The sequence below is a fragment of the Panthera uncia genome (assembly GCF_023721935.1).
Source record: "Panthera uncia isolate 11264 chromosome B3 unlocalized genomic scaffold, Puncia_PCG_1.0 HiC_scaffold_1, whole genome shotgun sequence".
NCBI classification, from domain to species: Eukaryota; Metazoa; Chordata; class Mammalia; order Carnivora; family Felidae; genus Panthera; species Panthera uncia.
In genome coordinates this window covers 18,021,616-18,037,013 of record NW_026057582.1, presented here as the reverse complement: position 1 = coordinate 18,037,013, position 15,398 = coordinate 18,021,616, and positions in this window count along the sequence as shown.

The window sequence follows — 15,398 nt, the reverse complement described above, 5'->3', positions numbered from 1 at the left end:
CCACACCAGAAGTCCTAATGTCTGAGATTCACTAATCCGCCTTTTCTCTCCTAGCACATTCACCAAATAACCAACTACTATCTGTTGGGTAATCTACATAGTTTGTTTTTTGTTTTTGTTTTTATTTTTCAGTATGCCACCTTCACCTCTATTTCTCTGATTTGAGATCATCTTCAGTATGAGTCTACACTATCCAACTTCTCAAGAGAATGTATAGAGAAGCAGAAGTTGTCATCAGAAGATATTAATTGATCAATCAGTGTTACTACCTGCCTAAAACTGGTATCTTTTTCTACGTATTATCTTCCTCGAAGAGTTCATTTTCCCATGCTTGCAACAGTTGCAAAGTCTGCCTATGCTATGTAAGTTGTACCATGTAAATTGGTTTCAAAATTATCTTGCTTACCTTGCAAAAGAGGAAAGATTCAAAAGAGCAGAGGAGCATGTTGTTGCAGAAGATCTCCTATACCACAAAGAGTTGGGTAAGCCGTGTACTGCAAAATTGTTCGGGTGGTATTCTCTATGTAAACATCATAGTTGTACATTTATTATGAAAATTTTGGCTTTAGAAAGGGGTGCTTTTCTTTTTCCTTTTTTTTTTCCCAATTCAACAAGAGTTCTTGCGTGGCCTAGTAGAAGGCTACAAATCATACACAAATCCATTTCAAATGAGAATTGAACAGGCTTAAGCCAGTTAGCAACTTTAGAAAATATAACTAAAGAGGACAAAAATGGTGTGAATCACAAGACATTAAGACTCATGGGGGAAAAAATAATAAAATTCTCAAATGTCCTTACCAGTGTGACTTTTCCTGAAGTTAGCAACATTAAAGCCAAATGTAAATTTCAGAACTCAAAATGTATTATCGCATAATTTAATAGGCAGATGTTTACAGAAAGCATTAAGATGTGTAATTTTTATTAATCACAAGAATGACTGCATAGCTTGAAAACAGAACCTGAATGCAATTTAATGTAAGACAAAATAAACTTTCTTCTTAATGTTACTTTTATCTTTTTTAACATAAAACCACCATGAAAGCATTTGTCACATTGTTTGAGATACTTAATTTTCACTTTTAGTGTGTTAACATGAATTGACAATTGTCTCCAGCTATTTGTCATCAGCTGAGAGAAACCTACCATACTTACTGAGCTTTTCAGTGCTCAGAAATCTGACAGGTTACTCCAATGCGTGTTTCTTCACTAGCTCCTAATGTTTTAGGGGTACATTCGGAGTTCCAACCAAGTTCTCTAAGATTCTACCTTTTTTTTCCTTTTCAAGTCTTACCTTCAGCCTCATGCCATATAACATAAACACAGCCTACATGAGAGCACCACATTCTCAGCAGTGACGATCTACTCATCACTATGTTTTCTTGAACAAACCATGCAGAATCAGGAGTTGGCATTTAGCATGTCATTTCTTTTACTTACAATACTTCCTCTCACCCAAGGTGCTTTACTTATCATTCTTTAAAATCATACTGTGAGGCTACACTTGCTCCAAGAAGTCTATGATGTATTGACAGCCATAACCCTTCTCCTTGTAACCAATTAAGACAAAATGGTACCCTTGTCTTCAGAGCAGTATCTGAACACAGCATGTGCTCCTTTTGCTGCATTTACCACCTTGTACTACAAATACTTAAATGTTTTCCTCCTTGTGACTCTGTGAACATCTAGAGTATGTATCTACATGTATGTACACGCGTGGGCACCTGTAATTATTTTAAGGGACCCATAAGAAAAATAAGGATGTGCAACAAAGTCTAGTCTTTCCTCTAAATGGGTCAGGGCTGGCCCAGGTCAAAGGTGCCCTGCTTTGAAATGACCCTGACTGTCATTTCTCCAGCAGATCTTTGGATCCTAGATACAAGGCTCCCTGTAATGAAAGGACCAGAACACTCCAGGGAAATTGATTCCTTAAGGATGGAAGTAAGAAAGCACTACTTCTTGAAGTGGGATGAGAGCTTTATTTCTAGGCTACCCACAGACCACATCCTTCACACACCACAAAACCTCGTTGTTGCTTTTTTTAAAGTCTTGCTCTCTTAAGAAGTAATTGTCAGCATATTTTCACGTCCCACTTTGTGTTGTCTAAACAGCATAAGATCTTATGAGTTAGGTATTTTCAACAATGGGACATAAGCAAATCACAGCATACATTATTTATATTTTTAGCACCTTCATAGATAACTTCATGAGGGTATTTTTTTGCTCTCAGTGAATGAATGCAAGGACAGATAATGTGTGCCTATTTTATCCACCTGTGAAAGTTTGTCTCCTGTCTTTTCATACTTCAAGACAGTCACATCTGAGCATGTGAAAAATGTATAGGTTGTTCTCAAAAAGGAAGAGAGGTAAAACAGTGTACCACACAGCCACCACCTTGGGCAGGTACCTTAGGGGGGAAAAATCATCTTTATGGCCTGGAGGCAGAAAAAGAATCTTAGGGATGGGTTAAAATGGGCATTGGACAATTCAAAGAACAATAACTCAGATTCAGATATCAAAGAAGAATTGAATTTACTTAAAGGTTGAGTTACACTATGGGAGGATCATATAGAATCAAACTGGTTAGGTTTAGAGAAACCGCCAGAGTAATTTGCTTACATACTGGGGATACAGTGGGGATAGGGAATGGAGGAAGTGGATTAAAAATCTTCCACTCCCACCACAGATTATAATCTGTTCTAGATCTTGATGGTCAGGATGAAACTTTCAGGTATATAAGATACGAGCTGTGAAAAAGATGTGGAAGAGGTATATGAAGGAGAAATCAAAATTTAGAATTAAGTTAGATATAGCATTTGACACTTTCTTTAGAGATGGAAACCAGGGTAGTTTAAAGCAGGGATCTGCTTAAACTGCTTAGTGAATAGCATCTGAATCATCTATAAATTATTCTAATTGAACTCAAAATAGTTTGGGTAGGTTGGAATCTACTGGCTCAAATATCCAGACAATGGATGAAAACAGAATTATAGAAGGTGATAGGTCCAGTCAGTACTCAAGAACAAGGACAACCAATGAATTTAACACCTCTGAGACTCGGTTCTTCCCTGAGTTTTAATCTGTGTTCTCCTCTGGCTGTCAGATGACATCTCTATCAATGAGGTTAGGCTCCCACTTCATAGGGAGGAAACAAAACCACAGTCTCCCCCACTGCCCACCCACCCCTGCCTTGCGTCTTACTTCCCCATCCACAGTTTTTGCTGTCAGGGGAGAACATACTCTGTCATGTTGTGCTTTGAAATACCCTGGAAGAGACCACATTAGAGTAGGTTAACAACTCTTGGACTGATTTGGAAAGAAAGGCAGGGCGTCACAGTTGTGAGCTGAATTGTGTCCCCCACAAATGCATATATTAATATTCTAACCCTCAGTGCCTCAGAATGTGACTGTATTTGGAGACACAGGCTTTTAAAGAGGCAATTAAATGAAAAGTAGGTCATTCAGGGGGTGCCTGGGTGGCTCAGTTGGTTAAGCGTCTGACTTCAGCTCAGGTCATGATCTTGCAGTCTGTGGGTTCGAACCCAACATCGGGCTGCATGCTGACAGCTCAGAGCCTGGAGCCTGCTTCATATTCTGTGTCTCCCTGTCTCTGCCCCTTCCTCCACTCACGCTCTATCTCTGTATCTCAAGAATGAATAAATGTTCAAAAGTAGGTCATTCAGGTGAGTCTAAATGCAATACATGGCTGATGTTCTTATAAGAGAGGAAATGTGGACACAGATGTACAGGGGGAAGACCGTGGGAGGACACCAGAAGACCCTGTCTGCAAGCCAAGGAAAGAGTCCTCAGAAGAACCCAATCTTGCTGACACCTCGATCTTGGACTTCTACCCTCCAGAACAATGAGACAATACATTTTTGTAGTTTGTCACCCAGTCTGTGGTACTTTGCTACAGCAGCCATAGTAAACAAACACAGAAACAGACCCATGCTCCCTACTGAGCGTCACATCTTCATCCACAGCTTCTGCTGTCAGTGCAGTATGTACTCTGCCATCTCTTGATTTTAATTGTCCTGGAAAAAGCCTTCAGTTGGCCACATTTGAGTCAATTAATGATTCTTGAGTGAATTTGGGGAGGGAGGCAAGTTGTGTCTGGGGCTGCTGATCTCTACATGGATGAGTCAACTATGGCTGAAGAGCTAGACCCAAACAGGAAGTCATGCACTGAATGGGTAAGATTGTGTACATTGAAAAGTTCTGAAGAAAAGTGGTGTACATCAAGAATAAAAATTGAGTGGGTTAAAAGAATCCAGTACAAGATCTTTATCAAAATTCCAAGAACTACCTTTGGAGGTTCTAGTTCTTTTTTTTTTTATTTTATTTTTTTATTTTTTTAATGTTTATTTTTGAGACAGAGAGAGAGCATTAATGGGGGAGGGGCAGAGAGAGAGGGAGACACAGAATTGGAAGCTGATGAGCCATCAGCCCAGAGCCCGACGCGGGTCTCAAACTCACGGACTGTGAGATCATGACTTGAGCTGAAGTCGGACGCTTAACCGACTGAGCCACCCAGGCGCCCCTGGAGGTTCTAGTTCTTTACACAGATCATCTATATGCTCAGGAAGCTTTATAGATGATTCCAATAATGAACTAGTTTAGGAATCACTGGTTTATAGTCGAGGTGGAGGTTACTCCTCATGTTCTTTTTTCTTTTTTCTTTTTTTTTTTTTGATTTATTTATTTTTGAGAGAGACAGAGACAGTGCACGTGTGGGGGCCAAAAGTGGGAAAGAGAAAGGATCTCAAGCGGGTTCTGCACTGGCAGCTTGAACTCATGCGGGACTCAAACTCACAAAACTGTGCATTCATGACCTGAGTGAAAACCAAGAGTCAGATGCTTAACTGATTGAACCACTCAGGCACCACTCTCCATGTTCAGCAAAGATGCCTTTACCATGGTTTCCCTTCATTTGGTATAAATAGCCAAGAATATCCTAATTTCAGGTTAACAATGAGAGGTTAGTTCCCAAATCAATAAGCGTCATGATGAAGCATGTAAGATACCTCAAGAGAAATGTTTTACATACTTGGTTTTGTGACGTGTAGAAGCACCTCGACGTTTCATTTAAATTTGGCTCTATTTGACTTCCATCTTTACAGGAATCTAAGTTGAGTGGAAATTCAATGAAACATCATAGGGAAAAGAAAGTAGATAAAGGCAATAAGAAAACATTTTTGGCATCATAGAATGCAAAATATAGCCATGACTGGGATAAAGCATCAATCAATGGAATAAATTCCTGAAATTTTTGCTAAAATTGAAGTCCACATTTCTATGGTAGATGCCCTGGACACTTCACAGCTAAATAGATGAATTAAATTTCTGACAGCTTCATGTATGGCAATATAATAATTTGTTTTAGTAAAAATATATCAAATTTTTATTAAACAATTTTTATATATTTTTGTAGGGATATATTTTATTTACCTCTCAAGCAGAGTTTAATCATTCACTTTATTCCCACCTTTTACTTACAAATATTTTATATGTTTATAATGGGAACGCATTAGGGACTTAAAACACTGAAAGCAAAGTGAAAAGACCGTCCTTATTAGCATTAAGATATGAAACAAGTTAAATAATCAGTCAGCTCTACATATGGCTAAAGTGTACATAATATCTACATCAGGATAATAAACATTGAAGTTGATTTGGAGACTCAAGTTACCTGAATCCCAGCTTAGTGGGATGACAGGGATGTGTGACCATGTTGCCACGTATGTGGCAGAACTAGAGGTAGCAGATTTTATGCTACAATGTATTTCATCCAAATTTGTTCCTCTGGAACTCTCTGATATAGGTAGACCGGTCAGGGAAATTGGCTGTAGCACATCTGTTCTGTTGAAGCTGCACAAGTGGTATACAGTGGCGCCTACTAAAAATGAGGCAGCTGCTGGGGCACCTGGGCGGCCTCAGTTGGTTAACTCCTGAATTTGGCTCAGGCCATGATCTCATGATTCAGGAGTTCAAGCCCCACATCGGGCTCTGTGCTGACAGCTCAGAGCATGCTTGGGATTCTCTCTCTCTGCCCCTACCCCAATTGTGTTCTCTCTCTATCTCAAAATAAATAGATAAACTTAAAATAAAAAAATGAGGCAGGTGAGGGCAGCTCTAATCATCACCTTAAGGATGGGGTGTGACTGAATGACACAAAGTAAATGACACAAATAAGAGACGCAGAAATTCTGCATTAGTGGAGTGGTAGTAATGAGAACTTTTCTTTTTAAAAAAAATTTTTTTAACATTTATTTATTTTTGAGAGACAGAGTGTGAGCAGGGGAGGAGCAGAGAGAGAGGGAGACACAGAATCCGAAGCAGGCTCCAGGCTCCAAGCTGCCAGCACAGTGCCTGAGGCGGGGCTCGAACTCACAAACCATGAGATCATGACCTGAGCCAAAGCCAGATGCTCAACCGACTGAGCCACCCAGGTGCCCCTTTTTAAAAATTTTTTTAAACATTTTTATTTAAATGAGAACTTTTCCATAGCTAGTGAGTCGTCAGTCATGAAGAAATCCAGAACTGATGAACTGCATGCTCCAAAGATGTGAAGAAACTAGCTACTAACCATAAAAGGATGAATCCAAGGCCAACTGCATTCTGTTGAAGGTTTAATAAAATCTTGATGCTAATATACCAGGGTAAAATGGACTATGTATTCATTCTTGGTGCCCATTATAAGAGGGGGATGAAAGGTTATCAAACTTGCAGTTTACCTTAGACACCCACAAGTTTAGATGGGAACCAATAACTCTATTTAACACAAACTTCCCTCCTAGGGAAAGAACCAATGCCAATTTGATTCACCAGTCTTACCTGGTTCTTAGCACAATGCCAGCACATCTTAGGGACTCAATAAATAATGGATTCAATTAATAATTCACAAGTGAATCAATGAATGATGAATGAATGAATACATGGATAAATTTGGAAGCATCGCAGGGGATTATGAAGCCTTAGGCAGCAATCTTGAAATTATAAGAGCAAGGAGATATTTCAGCTTCACTTTGGAAGAATATTCACTATAAGAGTAGCAAACAGCTGGCTGAACAGATGTTTTTGAAGAATCAGATTTGGATTTCTAGTCCAAGCAGAAGCTGAGCATTGGAATAATGGGCTCTTGGCAAGGCATAAAGCAAATCTCTGGAGGATATAATTGAGGATATTTATCCATAAGCTAACTGCCCTGCTCGCCGTGCTTTGCACTGAGTCCAGAGGGGAGGCTTGTCCTGAAAAAAGAGTAAAACCAGTCACGATAGACCGTTGACATGCTCAGACTTCATATCTATATGAAGTCTGTTCAACTATATGAAGTAACACAAAAGCTGGTAACTAGTATAGATTTTGCATATTTTGAGGTATGAATTTATTTTTTAAATCTTTTTAATGTTTATTTCTGAGAGAGACAGAGAAAGAGAATAAGCTGGGGGTGGGGCGTGCAGAGAGAGAGGGAGACACAGGATCCGAAGCAGGCTCCAGGCTCTGAGCTGTCAGCACAGAGCCCAGCACTGGGCTCTAACTCATGAACTGTGAGATCATGACCTGAGCCAAAGTGGGGTGCTTAACCAACTGAGCCACCCAGGCGCCCTCCAGTATGAATTTGAAGTGACAGCCCTCTGAGCTGCTGAGCAGTTGCAAGTCACTTAGCTTAGGAGTGAGTTTATCGCCCTTGGGAGCCAACATCTCAATAGGACTTCCTTTCCCACCTCCATGAAGCAGAGAGCGTTGCATTTCTTTCAGTCGTTCATGGATCCACAGCCTGGGACATAGTCACAACGGTAGAAACACTCCCCCATATCCCATGGAGTCTTAAAGGACATTGATCACTATTTTCTTCAAATACTTAACTGTCTAATGTATAATAATTATTATTGTAGAGATTATGATTGATACAAGACTATAAGACATGATACCTTCCAGAATGGAATTAGACTGTAATGATATGATATATATATATATATATATATATATATATATATATATAGGCAAAAATGTGTGTAATATGTATTTAAAATCAAAGATCAAAGGTCAGTTAAAGACAGGGAGAAAATTGCAATTGTGGAATGGGAATATTATTTTCTTCTAGGGAGCAATAAGGAATAGACTGAATAATGAAAATAGCTTTTAGTGACCCATGAAGAATGGGTAAAATCTGATCTTGTGTAAATAATAATAACGGAAACAACTATTTATGAGCTCCTACTACGTGCCAATCACAGTTCTTCTAGATTGTGAGGAAGAGAGATAGCTAAGCTAAGCTAAGCTTAATAAAGAGATGGCAAGCATTCAGTTTCGTAAAGTCCAAGAATTTTCTATCTGTAATGTATCACAAGTCTCAACATCACATTAGGTGTTGCTGTTCAAACATCAGCTTCAATCTGCACTTCTCTGTACATGGCTCACATACTCTGTTGTGCTAGATTTTCTGCCTGGGAAAAACTTTATTTACAATCTGTGTACGTTGATGAGATGAGATGAGCCCCTTGACTAGGGTGGTACTATAGGAATGGAGAAAAGAAATAGGTACATTTTTTTTCTTTTTTTTAAATTCAAACTTGAGTTTAAACACAATGAATAGATGGAGAGAAAGAGAAAAAAATATGACCATCATTTATGAGACTGGAGGCACCTTGCTGTAGCTGCCAAAAATGTGTACAAAACAAAGACATTTTATTTACTTTAAAAATTTTTTTAAGTGTTTTTACCTATTTTGAGAGAGACAAAGACAGCACAAGTGGGGTATGAGGAGGGGCAGAGAGAGAGGGAAAGAGAAACCCAAGCAGGCTCAGTGCTGTCAGCTTAGAGCCCCATGTGGGGCTCTAACTCACGACATGTGAGATCATAACCTGAGCTGAAACTGAGAGTCATAACTTGAGCTGAAACTGGGAGTCAGAGACTCAACCCACTGAGCCACCCGGGCGCTCCATAAGACATTTTAAATATATATTACTCGTTTGGTAAATGAAGAGTAAGTTGTATATGGATGAACAAATATGAGTGGATAATTGAGGAAGGTAGACAGATTAGAAACAAAGATAAAATAATTTTAAGAGGGTGAAAATTCTGAATGCAAGGTTGTTATAGATATTGAAATGTCAGCATTCCCCTAGTAAATAAAATTTTAAAAGCCACATATATTTTCCAAAACATTAAAATTTCCCACTTACAGCTTGCTATTTCAGTATTTTGAGAACTTTCCCAATTTACTTCACTAAAACTAAAATTGACACTCTAAATAATCTGGTTTTTATTTTTACAATTTTGGATGAATTCATTTAGAGTAAAGCCTATTTCATCAAATAGCTGAGAATTTTGTCCCTAATTAATTAGTTGAAGTGGAAACTTTAGAACTCTACATTTGAGAGCCTCTTAATGGATACATAGTGTTCTAAAATAAAACATCACTGGGGCAACACTCTACAGAACCCAATAGAGACATGTCTGAAAGACAAAATAGCTCAAGAAAGAATAAAGGCAAAAGGAAAAAGTATACTCACGTGTCTCCCATTCTGTATTTTTAATGTCAAAAGTTATTTCACACATCTTATTGCCCTTTCAAGAAAGCAATCAAAAAAATAACATCATTCCCTGGGGGATTTGGAGGATCTAAAGTGTCTCTTAATTCTACAATTTGCAGTTTGATTGCTTTAACATTGTCCTTTTTTAACAGCACTTACAGCACTGGTGGATGAGTTCCAGAGGATCATGACATAGAAGTAGCTGTTCTGTAATTTGTTAGAAAATTTGAGAGAGTCCCTCTTAGCAACTTCTAAACAGATCCTGAAAATCTGCAATATATTCAGGATTGAATTAGGGTTCTGAAACAGCAAATTTAGGAAAAGCTGTTATGCCTTAAGTTCAGTAGGTCAATGATTAGGAGGAAAAAAAAATAGTGAAGAGGAATTTTAAACCAAAGCAAAAAGCATATTATGTAAAAGAGTCAGGGGGTTCCAAGTCAAATGCTTTTTCCCTTGCTCCCATCTCCAACGGAGAAACAAATGTGTTTCCATGGTTTTAAAGCCACTGGTTGAAAATGAATAATTGATTTTCTTTGCAGATATGCAGGTAAAATCATTTAAACTAAATTTTACACCTCCAATTCTTTCAGCGTTGAATAGGCAAATAACGTATAAACGTAGGGATGGACAAGTTAAAATGATAGTGTAAGACAAAGCAACAAAGTCATGAAGCTGAGAAATAAAAAAGAAATACAGAACTTAAGAGGAGAGTCTGAAAAAGGAAGAGATCCAAAGAGTCAAGGAGAAAAAGTGGTACCTAAAATTACGACTATTAATAATGAATCAAGAAGGCACAGTGCATTTATAATATATACTCACATGTCCAATAGGGTGAAATAGTGACTGATATTGACAGCTTTGAACTGTTGTGTGGAAAGATACTGCCTGCCAACTAGAATGATTCAAAGGCAGAATCAAAGTTAAGCTGGATGAGAAGGAGAATGAGGGGGGAAAATGTTGGAAAGGAGATCCCTAAGTAAATGTACAAAGTGGCATATATACTGCTTGCAAAACGAGGATGGATGAAGATTAATGGTCTGCAGATACTCTGCCCGTGCTTTTCAGGAGACTGTTTTGCTTTATTTATCTTGGCTGCCACAAAGAAGGAAGGCCTGGGCACACTCAGATGTGTCCCACATGGCGGTAGAAAGCATGTGCTTTCAGAAATAACTCTGGACTCCCATTAGAGAAGCACATTATCTACACGCATATGATGGACTGAAATTGCTAGGTAGTTATATTTCTTGATGTTAATTTGCACCTTTTATATGACGCTGATTGTGGTTTTGTGCTTTTTCTTGATTCTTTTGGACAAATCTCTTCTCACAACTGAAAAATAGTCGCAGATACTTACATGTCGCGGATACATGGTATGTGGTGCTGTGTCTATAAAAGCCGTCATAGGGGATCATTAACAGATTCTAAAATGATTACTCTGCTGAAGTGAGCAATCAGTTAAAAATGGGTAATATAGAACTCTTATCCTAAATCTATAAAACGATTATTACCCAGAGCCTGCAGAATACAAATGATTAGAAAAACAGACGAGGACCCAAACCATGTAGTTACAATCACAACTTACAATAAAGCTGATGCCAACATCATCTTCGTCTAAAGCCTATATGCCGTGAATAAAAACGAGTTTGGTGATATTCATCACGCACCAAAATAGTAATCTGTTTATTAATTATTTTAAGCCCCATTTAAATACAGCCCTGAAAATACATGTTCAATTATAAAAAGAAATCATATGTATGTTGCTTTATGGTTTACAGAGCACCCGGAGTAAAGGCATCTTATTTAATCCTTAAAAATCTGTCAAATAGGAATTGTTATGTTTAATATCTTTGGTGGAGTAAAACCGAAACTGAAATTGATCGAGTTTTCTACAATGTTTCAGCTAAGAAGAGGAGATGTGGGAATTCAAACCAAAGTTGTCTCATTGCAATTCACTGATTAAGCTGAGAGAAATTTGAGGACCTCTCATGGGTAAGGCGGAATCCTGTGCTCAGGTGGTAGGTAACATGATGACAGTGAGAAGGTCTGTTCCCTTGGGGACACTATGTCTCCAAGCAATTATCTACATAGTTGTTTGAATGTAATTGTGGTAAGTAGTGTGAAAGACAAGAAACAAACAAACAAACAAACAAACAAACAGTGTTATAACAAGGGACCCACCTTAATTTGTTAAGGTTAAGAAAGGGTTCCTTGAGAAAGTAAGCTAAGGTGGAAATCTTATGACAAGTTATTTGGCAGAAAGATGAGGGCTGGTCAGGGCAGACGAGGTAGTATATGGGCGGGAAGACTCTGAACCTGGCGTAATTGTGGCATATGTGTAGAATGAAAGGCAGTTCGTCTCAAAGGAACAGAGAGAAGGAAACAGTGCCAACTGAGGCAGGTGATGTGTGCAGAATCAGGTGGTGCTGTTCTCTTATTTTCAGAGCAGTGGCGAGCCATTGAAAGTCTTTACTCAAGGAAGTGATATAGTAGCAAGATCCGATTTGGGTACAAGGCAAAGCAGAGAATTAACTGGAGTGGGATAAATCTCCACACAAGAATGTAATATATTGGGGGGCCTATTTGATATGAACGGCTGATAATCTCACCTGTTTATCCTACACCTGCCTGCTGGGAGAGGAAAAGTCACAGCTAGAGACACAGTGTACTGAACTCAGGAGGTTCTTGCATGATATAAAAACTCTTTTTACTGATGCAACACAGCACTGAATTATGCTTTAGTTAAGTCCAGACTTTCCCTTATTCCAGGTAGCTGAAAATTATTGATGGTTCGCTCACATGGTAGTCCTAAAATTCCTTTAACCTTGAAATTATTAGAGAAAATTGGGGTGGGGGAAAGGATCCATAGGTCTAATATGCAAAGAGTTGCCTAAATCCAAGGCAAGCCACTCATGGAAGAAAGATATCCCTCCTCTAATTATATTTTATAATGCTTTCTCATAAGGGAATGTAAAGCTTTTGCTCACACCATTTTCTCCACCTGGAATGCTCTTTCTATAAATTTTATAAATTCCTCATGGCCAAATCTCATTCATTCCTAAGGCTACCACATCTGAAAAGCATTTCCTGGTGGTCTGCAGCATTCTCCTCCTTCAGAATTTTATAATTTCCATGTAATCATTTCTGAGTTGTTCAGAATATATAAAATATATCGAATGCATATTATATATATATACTGTATGTATGTAAATATATATATATGTATGTATGAGAGCATCTATATACTCGCATATATACTTATGTTTGTGTGTGTGTGTATGTGTACTCCATCTAAAACCTTCACTTGCATCAGGCACTTGTGTATTTTTAACAGATATGGAAAAGATATAAAATTCTTATTTTAAACAAGCAAATGAGGGTGCCTGGGTGGCTCAGTCGGTTAAGCGTCCGACTTTGGCTTAGGTCATGATCTCACGGTTGGTGAGTTTGGGCCTCACCCCCATCCCCCACTTGTTCTCTGTCTCTCTCTGTCTCTCAAAAATAAATTAATGTAAAAAGATTTTTTTTAAAAAGCGAATGGAATTTTATATAGCATTAAAATATAAACAAGAATGTTTAATGATGTAATACTCTTATAAATATATGTGATATATATTTAATTTATAATTATATTATATATTATATTATATATTTATTTTATTATATATTATATGTATTTATTATATAATAAATATATATGATATATAATAAATATATATTATATATCTCGTCCAAGAATTCTAATGAGGCAGAGGAGGGAAAAAAGCTTGACCCTCTGATACCTATAAATTGTTCTTGACCCAAATTCCAACAATTTAGCCTCTGGAAGTCCATAATCTCTCTTGCAAACATATGATTAATTTCAGCATGTCAAATCCCTATCAGGTTCTCTCTTCTTCGATGTACCTCTCCTTGGTCTGCTTTGCAGAATCGTATCATGTGCTATCTCAGGTTATGAACTCAGATTTTGGTCACTTTCCAACCACATTTAATTCTACTGTATGTTTGTGAGTTTTATGATTGTTTTTTTGGATACCTTGAGAGAGCCACGAGGAGGCTTCCTGTCAATCAACAGTTTTGGTGTTTCTTCCATCTCTGCCTCACTGCCCATTTTCTTCCTCCCAGATTGCCCATGGAAAATCCATATTATTCTTATTCTATAATTCAAAGCAACTTTTTTTTTTCCCTGTAGTGATTATGAAACCCAGGGGTTAATATCCAAGGGCTCAGCAAAACAAAGACCCTTCATTGAAAAGGATTCAAGCTGACTCCCATTCTTCCATGCAGTCATGAACATAGAGGCAAATGCTTCCCACTTGCCCCACCACCCCCCACAAGACAATCGCATAAATACTCACAGTGAAATGTAAAGGATCAGCATGTGCTTCTTCACCAGCCCAAGAACAACGCTTATGGAACTGTAGCTGTCAGTTTCTCAATGTTTCTTGATTGACTTTGACTGACAAAAAATAAGTGAATAAACTAATAAACAAGTTGCACACTCCTCAGGGCCAGGGAACAGCCATGTTATCTATTATCCTAACACACTGCTGGGCTCATATGAGCTTACGTGTGGGCTCATATGAGCTTACCATTACGTGTGGTTGGATCCAGAGCTAAAATTTGGAAGAGTTTATTATTTGTATTCCTAAATACACATTTGAATACTTTGCAAATGTTTGTAAATCAAATTAACTGTTAATGCCCCTGCACACTGTGGGATTTCACTGAGCCCCTTAGTTATCATGATTAGTTATCATTTATTCAGTTTTTGATGTTAAGAAGGCTTTAAACACAATAACACCCTGCTGTCCTAAACATTATCAAATATGTGCCTCTTGCTTTGAATTGTTTGCGATCGGTAATAATCTAATATTAGATAATTGTCACATAATAAAAAAGATAATTGTGCTGTTACTGGTTATACTAATGTTGTCTGAATTAGAGGAGGGAGATGAATTACTTAATAGAGAAAGAAAATAAGACACATGGTCCACGTGGATGGAAGACCAAGACAAACTGACCCCATGTTTCAGTTTTTAAAAGATGGCATTTCAAAGTATGAGTCTGGTTTTCCATAGGATCACTATATTTAATTAGAAACTTTATTTTTTTAAACTGTTTTTATTTTTTTGTCAATAAAACAATAATTTATGTGAATCTTTAGATTGTGACTGTATGAATTAAGGTAAACTGCAGACAGAGTGGATTTTAAAATATGTGGCATTATTGGCTCTCAGTCTAAGAGTTCCGTGAAGCACCTCCCTGGCGTGGGGCAGGTTGGGGGCCGAGGGGTGGGGGTGTAGAGGACAATGTTGTTTGACACACTGGTGGATTCTCACTCATATCAAGTGCGCATGTCATTTCCGTATAGAAATACTGGGAGCTAGAGCTAAGCATATTTCAGTTAGTTCATAGAAAAACAAAAACAATCAAGCCAGGTAGACTTTGCCCCTCTGCTGTAAGGAAAATCAAAGGTCAGGGGGAAAGGGAAAAGAACGAAGACTGAAGTAAAACCAAGGCCTATAAATGCTCTTCATTCTTATCTCATGGCCCCAGTGAATCGTCCTGAATTATTGAACCCTGGGCTCTATTCCAGGCACTATGCTCCAATTTGTATTCATTTTCTCCTTCACACCTCAGCACAAGCCTTTGACATGGGGATTATTAGTGTTCTTCTCCTTTGTAAGATGAAATTGCAGAGAAGTGATTTGCCCCAAATCATATGACTAGAAAATAGCCTAGTAAGAATTCAAATCCAGGCTTAATGGATGTTTGAAACATCCGTAAGATTGTAATGGTGTAGGGGAACATAAATGGGTTGCCTGTTGTTTATGGCAGATCTGGAAAACAAAAACTGGTAGTATC